Here is a 10,612-nt window from a genome sequence, read left to right as displayed (position 1 = left end):
GGGCTCCGCGCCCCCACCCGCCCCGCTGCCGCGCCCTGCGCCGGTCCCCGCCGCTGCCCAAGGGGCCGGTGTTCTCTGCGACAGGATGGGGAGGCACGCAGAGGAGCATCTTTCGGGCCGCGGGCGGGGTGTGCGTGGGTGTGTTTTAAGGAGATCTTTGCAACTTTTTTGGGTTTCGTCGAGTGTATTTGAGTTCTGTCTGCCTGGTGGGAGAGGCAAGTGGATGATGGTGAGGAGGTGCGTTATGGGGGTGTGATCAGGATGAGGCAGTGTTGCGTATTTGTTGGCCTTCTTGCTTTTTTGAGTAAGTCTATAGACTTTTTAAAAATAGTTCCCTTTCGTTTGGTCTCCCCACAGCTACAAACAGCGTGTGGCAGAAACAGGCAATTTATAATTTGCCAAATCCTCTTAACGCAGAGTTAGTCTGGCATTTATTCCCGCCCCTGAAGGGTCAATGGACTGCAGGACTGATGATCACATCTCCCCCTATCTCCCTTTGCTGATGATTTATAGTCAGTAGCTCTTCCTTCCCCTCCCCTGGCTCTACAGCAGAGTCCTGGGCAGAGGAAGGGGATAGCTGAGACTCTCCTTGCTCCCCTGTGCTGATATTCCCTGTGGCTGCCCATTTCCAAAAGCGAGAAGGGGAGTCAGACCCCCCCCAGAAGCTGGGGTTTTGTTGTTTTTCCCCTCAAACCTGTAAACCACATCGCTTGCACAAGGCAACACATGGTCAGATCATTCCTCTCTTCAACATGCCCTCTAAATTCAGCCTACTTGTTTCACAAAGAAAATATTTCAGTGATTCATCTTTTTAGAATTTCTTGGGTATCATGGTTTTTCCATCCCCTTCTGATAAATGCCAGAGAGAGCTATTGTTCATTAATGCTACCAGTGAAGATTCTCTCTGCACGTCAGAAAGATTAAACTCAATAGACATCAGTGTTTGGCATGTCATGGGAGTGCTCAGAATTTTACAGAATTTGGTCCTGTACAATGAAGCTTAGCATCTAAACCATGAGTTTAGAATGTTGGACTTAAAGAAAGAGAGCAACTGTACTCAAGCACTTAATTTTTACCATGCAGGTCTTTGTTCTTATTATCTAATAAATGGATTACTTATATCACAATTATGGTTTTCCCTTAAAATTAAGTTCTTTAATAATGCAGTATGATGTTTGTTGCTATTGTGTTGGTTTTTATGCTCTCTTATACATCAGTATTTCAGTACTCTACTGAGTGATAAAGCAGGAAAACCCTGTGTTCATAAAACTAAAAAATGAGTTTTCAGTGTGGTGTTGGAGCTGCAGCTCATATTCACACCATATGTTCACACGCTGACTTCCCATTCTTTAATTTTTAATTTGTTGTATTCAGGCAATTATTCACTTCCCTGTGTCTTCTTCATACAGGTTTTTATTTCATTCTGTGGGACAGTGTTAATGCTTATAATGTTTGTCTGTCTCTCTTTGTCTCTTAGACAGAGATTAGGAAATGAAATCAAGCATATTTCAATGTCAAATCCTTTTTGTTCCATGTTAGAATACATGTTTTTCCAACACTGTAAAACCAACATGGTCTTTGACCAGTAAAGTGTTGTACAGCATACAATTATTTGAAGAACAAGTAATCTTTGTGGCATCATGTTGTGCTGAACAGTGCTAGCCTGAGCTGAACTGAGTCCAGGGGAGGGACTGACTCCCTACCTCTGTTGCTCCCTTCTCAATATTCATTGTCCAGTCTCCCTCCTTGCATTATTTCTTCCTCTGAAAGAGGGGCCCAGTGCAGTAATGAGATTGTAGTGGATGGAAGGAAGTCTCTAAACAGGGTTGTTTGCGTTGTCTTCGCTGTGTGTGGTGGTGATGACTTTACCGTTATTTGGTCTATGCTGAAATGCTAATCTTCTAGGCAATGCTAAATTACTCAGCTGCTACTTAACTTACATTTTAAATTGCTCTTTTTGACTTGAGAGGGATTGTATTTGTGCCAAAAACTTCAGACCAGAATAATAGAAAATTATTTCAGCAACAGGAATTTGTCAACAGTCCCTGTGGTTTGAAATTTCAGTGTCTATTTGCGAAACTCACATTCTTTTTACCAAATCTTGGGTACAACAAGAGATTAATGCAATGAAACATATCACAAGATTTTTTTGCTTTTGCAGCTAAGTACGTTTTGATTTCCTAATACACTTAGTTTATTAGCAACTCAGTTTGCAATCTAGAAATGTGCAATTTAGGTTACACTTTAGTTTATTGAAAGGTTTAGCACTGGAAATTAATAAGCACTTAAATATGAAATAGAGATTGAAAATGAGAGATAGGGGAATTCATGTCTGGGAACAAAAAATGCCCCATACAATTAGAGTAGAGTAGAAGAGAAGATTAGCTTGCTGGCCTAGCTCCCAAAATCCTCTTTATAATGTTGTTCATTGCATCTTAGACTTTAGTTAATGTTGAAAACAACTTTCATAACAAGGACCCTTTGAGCCCAGGGAGGGAAACAAAGTGACTTTGGAAAGGTTACCTTCTTGTTCTGTAGTGCCAGCAATAAAATCGGGAGACCTTATCTAACTTCTTAAAATATTTCTCTGTATAGAGGACTAGATGTATTGAAATGTAAAACTGGTGAAAGGTTGATTCTCTGAGGAGAATCAAAAGCAGCAAATACAAGCATTAGCTATACTGAAGCTGTTCCCAGTTAGTCTCTTTGTATGTTAGGGTTTGGAATTAATTTTTAAAATATGCCCTTGATTTACCTACTTATTGTGCTATGCTTTAATGAATAAGTATTTTTCAAATGACTCCTAATAAAATTCATGTATGTATGATTTTCTGATTATTAGAACCATTCGAGTTGTTTTAAATTTCAAGCAAACATGGCAAAAATTCTTGTTTCTCTGGAGGCATTCCAAAGGACTCAACTTTCACAGTTTTGAAGAATAAAGATACGCAAATAATTAAAAATATGTTCACACAAGCTAGGTTCATCTAATAGAAATCTTCTAGCCAGAACTACTGAACCAGCATAATGGAAATACTGGGTCTCATCATAAAGTATACAATCATGTCAACCACAGATTGTTATCAAGTACGTACATAATGAAAAAATACGCAGTCTCTTTTTAACTTAACTTAATTAGTATTATGCCTTCTCCTCAGGAGGCCAAGAAGCAGAAACTATGATTGTACTTTAAGAGGGAAGTATTTTCTCTTTGCCTTTTTGTCTTTTCTCAAGCAAGCCCCAGTAATAGCTATGAATATTTGGAGTCAGGAACATGGTTAAAATGAACAGAAGAGGCAAAACATATGGCTGCATATTAGTTAAAATGCTCCAGTGTTTGTTGCATGTGGTAAATGCTTTTCAGCACTTAGTGCAAGCTGTACAAGTCTCGTGTTGCTGAAGTATCCTACTGTGTAAATGTAGCCATCTTGAATCCAGTAAAACTTTATACCTAGATAATAAACAAGAATGTCACTGATACAGTACTTCGGATTTATGGAACTTTTCCGGTTTCCCAGCAATGCACACTATCAGCATGATAATTTATAATGGTTTGTGACAAATGTTGCTGAGCAAAGAGGTGTGTGGTTACATTCAGATCAGATGTCATTATCTAGGGAGCAATAAAAATTTCACAGACACTAGGTTAAAAACATTAAGAAAATGAATGTGAAGCTTCAGAAGAAAAGGGCTTAAGAAAGGTGGAGGGTTGGGTAGAGAAAGCCCAATAGCGGTTTCCTTACTGACAAATTATTGACTTTGTTGCCAGACTTGACTGTATTGTTTTACAAGGTTTTCATAGATATACCACACAATTGTTTCATTGGCCATCATTTATAGAAGTAGAGAGTAAGTATCATCCTTTCTTGACAGTTACAGAGAGTTTACACAATGTTGTCAAATCAGTTGGAATGAAAAAATTGCCCATTTTGGAAACATTCAAGTTGTAGAAGGAGAGATGTCAGAGATAATTACTCTTTATATTGCATTTACCAGGGATTAGTTACACTGGTGAGATTAGAGCTGTATAGAGATTGCAATCAGTTACAGAATGCAGAGAAAAAAATAGATATGTTTGTTTATATAGATGAAAACACCTCCTCCAGGTTCTTGAGTAAGGAAGAAAGCATAGCTATCCAGACCTAGAGAGTGAAACTCTAGCCCCACAGAACTCCTATAGACCTTAAAGATGTTAGGAATTCATCCATCCATTTTATTTCTAAATAATGTCAGTGGATTTATGCTATAAATCTGTAGGTATAACAAACTGAGGCTGGTAAAGTAAGCAGGAGCAAGGCAAGACATGGCTCAACCTTCCTTTAGTTTTTGCAAGGTTTAAGCTTTCATTTGCTTTTTTCTAAATCCTGGTTCATAATCTTCCATGCAGCGAGGTCTGCTTTGTGCAGACTTTGTGCCTCACGTGTCTCTTCTGCAAGAATAGTTTGAGCCCTCTGGGTTGAGCTGGCAGCTGTAAGAACACACATGTCCTAGCTGCCTGTCTAGAGGGGAACCTCCTGTAAAGAGCATCACTGGGCTGCCTGTAAGAAAGGTCCTGTGAATGGCTGCACACACAATAGCTTTTTTCTGATGGCCCAGAGGTGAGGCTAGAGCTTGGCTCCTGCCTTATTTCCCCTGAACTGCTCCCACAAACTGCACCAAAAACATCTCAGGTGTGATGGAGGGTCTGAGCCCAGTGCAAACCCCTCTTATCACTGAAACAATAGAAATTTTGCTCTCCACTTTCACAGAACTGTCTCCTGTTACTGTTTAAGGTTGTGAGAAAGGGTGCAGCACAGACTCTTCAGGTCTGGTTTATGATTGTATCAGTCAAAGCTTCCCAGTTTCTTCTCCCTGCTCTGCTGCTAAGTGCTGCAGACAATGAGGTGACTGCAGCTGACAAGACAAGGTAGCCAGCTTCTCCATTCCCTTCTCTCTCAAAAATCTGTCCCTCAAGAGCTGTTCGGTGTTACTGAGATTATTAGGGAGTGCTAAAGGGATGAAGGGAACCATCCTTCATTCTGTCCCCAAAACAAGAAACAAGTCTTTTTGGCATAGTTTAGGGTGAGTCAGTGCAGTGGATTCAGGGACTTGTGACATCTCATGTTTCTGGATGTATTATGAGGGCATTTATACTTTATATAAAGCACATGAAAGGCTTTCTCATGGGGAGTGTGCTGCTAGATTCCAGACAGCCCTGCTGGTGACCACCACTATTTGATAATCTCTTGAAGGCTACATTAAACCATGTCAAAGAAAGGAGTCAGCGTAGAGACTGGTCAGGATCAGGGAAGCGAAAAACACTTGTTGCAGTAGACATAGACCACAAAAACACATACTTAACTTAAAAATTCTGAATCCTGAAAGTACATACAAATATGTGCTCTTTGCTTCAGGATTCAGTATGTATTTGCATGCAAGTATCAGATGCAAATATCTAAAGATAATAGTGTTATTTCATTGTGCTTTGGAGACTAAATAAGAGTTGAAAGAAGTTGAAAATAATATTGCTTTTCTGATTGCACAGTGTAATAAACTGACTCTTTTGTTGTTTATCCAAGCAGTTAACTCTCATGAAAGTTGCTATTGTCAAACTGTTTAACAATTCTTTCTTTCAGAGTAGTGGTTTGGATTTGAGTTTTCTCAGGAAAAGGTATTAGGTTAACCATGACCAAACCACCTGATAATAGCTAGAGAGTCTGTGCTGTCTTGTATTCGGGGCTGAGATGCTGGATGTAGAGCCTGGATTTTGCACTCTATGTATATGGGTACATTCCCTGGCACAATAGAATCTTGACTTCGGTCTCTATACAGTAGCACATTAATATTTTAATAACAATCATATGCAGGTTTTTCTATTAATTCAGACAGTTAAGTGAACTGTGGAGGGAATTCTGTCTGCCCTTCAGACAGAAGAAAATCTGAATGTCAGATATGGATTCCTATGAGTCTAATCCTTCATTGTTTCTGTGGACAGAGATAGACAAATTCAGAATAGAGGGCTGAGTCCTTTCTGAATTGAAACCCAGAGTCATTGGCATTAGCCTCATGAAACGCTCAATATGTTTTCTGTCCATCCCACTCTGCTCTCCTCTCCACTCCCCTCTCCTGTGCTAATGTAATTAAATCAAAAACCTATGTGTTGCTGAAAATTAGTTTATTAATTATAGCTTATTGCAAGCTATAACATGGTATCATAGCTTGATAATTGTGATATAGAGATGTTTATACAACTGATGTAGAACCACATATAATTATTTTCTTTTGTAGTATTTCCAAAGAAAGATATTATGTCTGAAAATGGGATATACATGCACTCTCATGTATGTATCTAGACTTCTACATCACACAGAACTACTGGGATATAGGCATACGTGCTACATGTACCTCTTTAAGACTGTGCATACATACACACATTTGTGCATATAGTATAGGTTTCTTAGTTTATGTAGAAGTTCTTAAAGTAAATCTACTAATTAAAGCGCTAATGCCCATCTTAAGGCTGATAATGAGGTATAAAGAGAAAAAGAGATAGGATTAGTGTTCAGATCATGTTCCAAATGCCTCTTAATTGGGTGTTTGTAATCAATCCTGATTGCAAGAGGCAGTGGTTTGGCAGAATAAAGAAGGAAAAAGGCTTAGCGCTACTATTTTCCTGTTGGTTGAATTGGCCATAGTATTTAGGTCAGAATCCAGCATCAAACAAGGTAATTTTGTCAGCCTTAGTGATCCTCACAAAATACATAAAAAATCTTTCCTAATGATATGTTTTCAAGGTAAAAACTCTCTCAAGCTGAAGAGTTATTTTTATCCAGAATCTTAAAAAGTGTTTTCAAGTGAACCACAGAAAAGACTTTGTTCTCCTGGCCTCCATCCACCACTGACTTCTGAAATCAGGTCTGAGTTCACTGTGGGTCTTTCATTGCATTGACCTTGGCACTTTTCTCACCAAGCCACAGTTTTCCATCACAAAACCACACAGCTTGGTATAATGATTATTTCTTTATCACAAGTAATCAAACAATTTTTTAAAGAGAGTGACTGATTTCCCTCTTGCACTGTGGGAAGCAAGCACCTGGCCATTTCCAAATAGAGTTTTAATGAACTTCCTGAAGGAGATTTGAGAGAAGTTTAATAAGTCACCTGCTAACTTTTGGGGAGCATAGGTCATTTGCTTTTCTCTAGGAATTCACAAAAATGTGAGAGTAACCTCCTTTCCAAGTCCTAACCTTTCATAGAGGAAATTGATTTTCATGGGAAATATCAAAGGTTTTAAAAACATAACCTCAAAAAATCAAATTTCTGATTGTTTGTCACACATAAGGTACTGTGGAACTCTGTGATCCACAAAGCTAGCTTTGAACTCTGTGAGCTTTACAATAATTAATTTAAACAGAAAAGGATTGTGGATATTTAGACTTATCTTGCATGTTAATAACATTGCAAGTATTTTACGTAATGCTATAAAATGAAGAATTTAGATTGCTCAAAAGAACCATTGAGAAAATATCTCCATATGTGGACGAGACACCCATTTGACGTGGTAATTTCTTCCAGAAGAAACTATGCACATCCCAGAAGCACAATAACCAGCTGTTATACAGGAGAAACTGAGCAGTTGCCTGCTGCCTTCCACGCTGATGTGGAGCTGCAGTGGCCACATGCCCCTAAATACAGATGGGCCGAGCCTCACATTGAATGAGAACCTGGGTTAATCCCTTCCTTACACTCCCAGCAGCTCAGTCTCCATTGCACATTTGCGTTGTGGGCTGCTCCATGCCCCCATGTGAAGATACAGCCCACCAGAGCTGTGGGGTGGGAGGGAGGTTGGAGCACCCCACTGCAGGGAGGACACACACTGCCCTCATCGCTCAGCCCAGTGCTGGGGCTGTGCCTCTCAGCTTTTTGTGTTGGAAAAGAAGATACAGATTGTTTTTTTCTTGTTCTTGTTGTTGGGGTTTTTTTCTTCTTTTACAACACTCCTTCTTAAATTGGAAGTTGGTAACCTAGAGAAAAATAGAGAGGTCTGTTCACACCCATGTGATTATTCTGCCCCAAGCTTTAAGAAATGCTCCCTCACAACCAAAGTTTTGCTCATCTTATTCACATAAATAGTCCCGCTTGAAGTCAATTAAAGACAGAGTAACTTGTGCAGGACTAATAGTTGGAACATATATTTATGGCACTGCACAAATTAACAGTGGATTTCAGATGCTTACAGAGTAATTTGCAATACAGTAGAAAATTCAGCTTCATTATTTTTTGCCCTCAATTCCTAAATCACCATTAAAAAAAAGTTATAATTTCTTCTCCAGAATCTTAGTTCATAATAGTGGAGGTTTGGGAAAAGTTGCTAAGTGCAGGGGTAAGAATCAAACTTTGCATTGTTGTAGGTTCTTGTGCCAATTTGTCATTAAGCCAGACAACTTCTACCAACTTTCCTCTGATGTATTCATCTGTAACAAGGGAAGCAGATCAGCAATTTAGAAAAGCTCTAGCCTGATCACCATGCAGAAATAGGCTACACTGCCTATTTCCATAGCGATCATTCCACTTTGCCAGATGCAAAATGAGCAGCTTACATCCCTCATGCTAAAAAACCTTCTTAGAAGAAATCCTAGGCTGTCGCTGCATTTGAGTAGCTTTAGTTAAGTCTGAAAAAAATATGCAAAGGTAGCTCTTGAAGAAAAGCTTTTCTTCTTTGCTGTTTCACAGCCATCTCCATAATCTGTTTTGGAAACAGAGGCATAAGATGTATTAACATGGCAGGCATATGTTCTGGTTGCTGAGGGGGTTTCTTTGCATTCCCACAAAACCCCTGAGAATTTGTGTCACAATTCTATACATTTAATTTCTATATTCTTATCTGGGCTAAAATCCAACACTTCTTTACATGCATTTGCAGCAGATAGTTTAGGTTCATCTCCATGTATCTCAGATGACAAGCAGTTAAAGCAGGTACATATTTTAACCACTCTATATACTCCAACGTTCTAATGCTTTTCAAAAGTTTTCTGTTGTGTTTCAATAGCACATACATTATATAATGTAGAGATATAAAATAGATACAAGGCCACACTATGAAGCAAGTGAAGACAGATCCACTGATACCAATAATGTTGCACCTGCTAATAGCTCAAACACAAAATACCATAAGTATATTGTATTATGTTCTTACTGGTTTCCATTTTCATTTGTCCTCCACAGCTATACTACTAGATGATGGCTTTCAAACAGTATAATAGTCTTCTTTATCTCATTTCTCTGACATCATTTACAAGTTCCTTATTACTCTTGAACAGTGTAGCTAATAGTGCTGAAATTGCTTCTCATTCTTCCCATCATAGCATGTCATTATTCAAGAAACCAGTGCTCTTCAACCTTTCCCACACAAATAGCTCTACCCCAAACTAAACTTAAAACTTGCTTCCAAGAGCAGTCTCACATTTCCCAAGTAATGAGGCTCCTTCTACTGGCCAGTACATTTTCACTCATATATTTCTACACTTTTTAATTAACAGTACCTCTGTAGTCCTTGAGAATCTTTGTCTTATAAATCCTAGTCTTCATACACTGATTTTTATGCTGATTTGATTATTTCAATTAAAGTGTTGTTTGTGTATAGATAACACAGTTCCGCATGCACTGAGGGATGCGTGTATTCTAGTATAAAGATGTCTTATGTCAGTACTTTTACAGAAATAAACCTTGCTAGTATCAGCAGTTTGTAGCCAGGACTGCGCTGCTTTACCTGTAATAGTTTCTAAAGTAAAGAAATATAGCTATATAGTAGAGCTAAAGTGGCTGTAAAAACAATGTATAGACTTGCTTCTGTCTTACATAACTAGTCACAAATGCTAGTATAGGTTTTTGGATACTGTATTAGCTATATTTGTTGGCAAAAGTAATGAGATCACCTTACTGACTGCACGTTGCAAATTGCAATAGAGACATATACATAAGTGTGTGTGTGTGGATACTGGGGGACACTGACACATCCATTTTCTCTCCGTTTTTACTCTGAACAAAAGTTTAGGCAAAGTGTCTAAGCTAAGCAGTTCCTCTGCCTTCTGTAGCTTATGCTTTCCAGGAAGGTTTTTTTTGAACTTGCCACACTAGGCAGCTGGATAAATTACAGTGGTATGACCTTCAAGCACATCACTTACTCCATGGAAATTGTCCGTATGTGCACTCTCACCCCATGATATTCCATATGACTTTCAAGGTGCTTTAATCCTTTTTTTTGTTATTCCTTCCCCCACTCACAACATTACAAAGTAAAAACATGTTCATAGGTGTAACCACAGCTCAGCTGATGCTCTTAAATAACACTGTGAGTGCTCTGAAAATAAACATCTGATCACTGGTAACTTTTGCATGTCGCCATATGCTCAGAATAAAAAGAAAATCTATCCTTCCTTGCCACATCTCAGCTGCAACTCTTTCTCATCTGAAAGATACCAGATTTTTTTTATGTAAATATTTAAAGACAGGTAGCAGGTTTCATGGGCCATATTCTTAATTTGTCCAAAGATCATTCTTCTGAAATTAATGGAGCACCAGTGATTTATATCAGCTGAGTGAGGAGCTGATGCTACATTTCGACAGTTTCCCT

The 10,612-nt window shown here is 38.7% G+C and overlaps 1 protein-coding gene across 3 annotated transcripts in view; it reads left to right on the top strand.

Annotated features, from left to right (window-relative positions):
• Positions 1 to 10,612, top strand: part of NRP1 (neuropilin 1) — a 110,502-nt gene that overhangs the window by 3,768 nt on the left and 96,122 nt on the right. The gene's annotated exons all lie outside the window — the stretch shown is intronic.

Source organism: Chaetura pelagica, unplaced genomic scaffold (assembly GCF_000747805.2).
Source record: "Chaetura pelagica isolate M959 unplaced genomic scaffold, ChaPel_1.0 scaffold17, whole genome shotgun sequence".
Taxonomy (NCBI): Eukaryota; Metazoa; Chordata; class Aves; order Apodiformes; family Apodidae; genus Chaetura; species Chaetura pelagica.
This window is presented reverse-complemented; position numbering and strand designations above follow the sequence as displayed.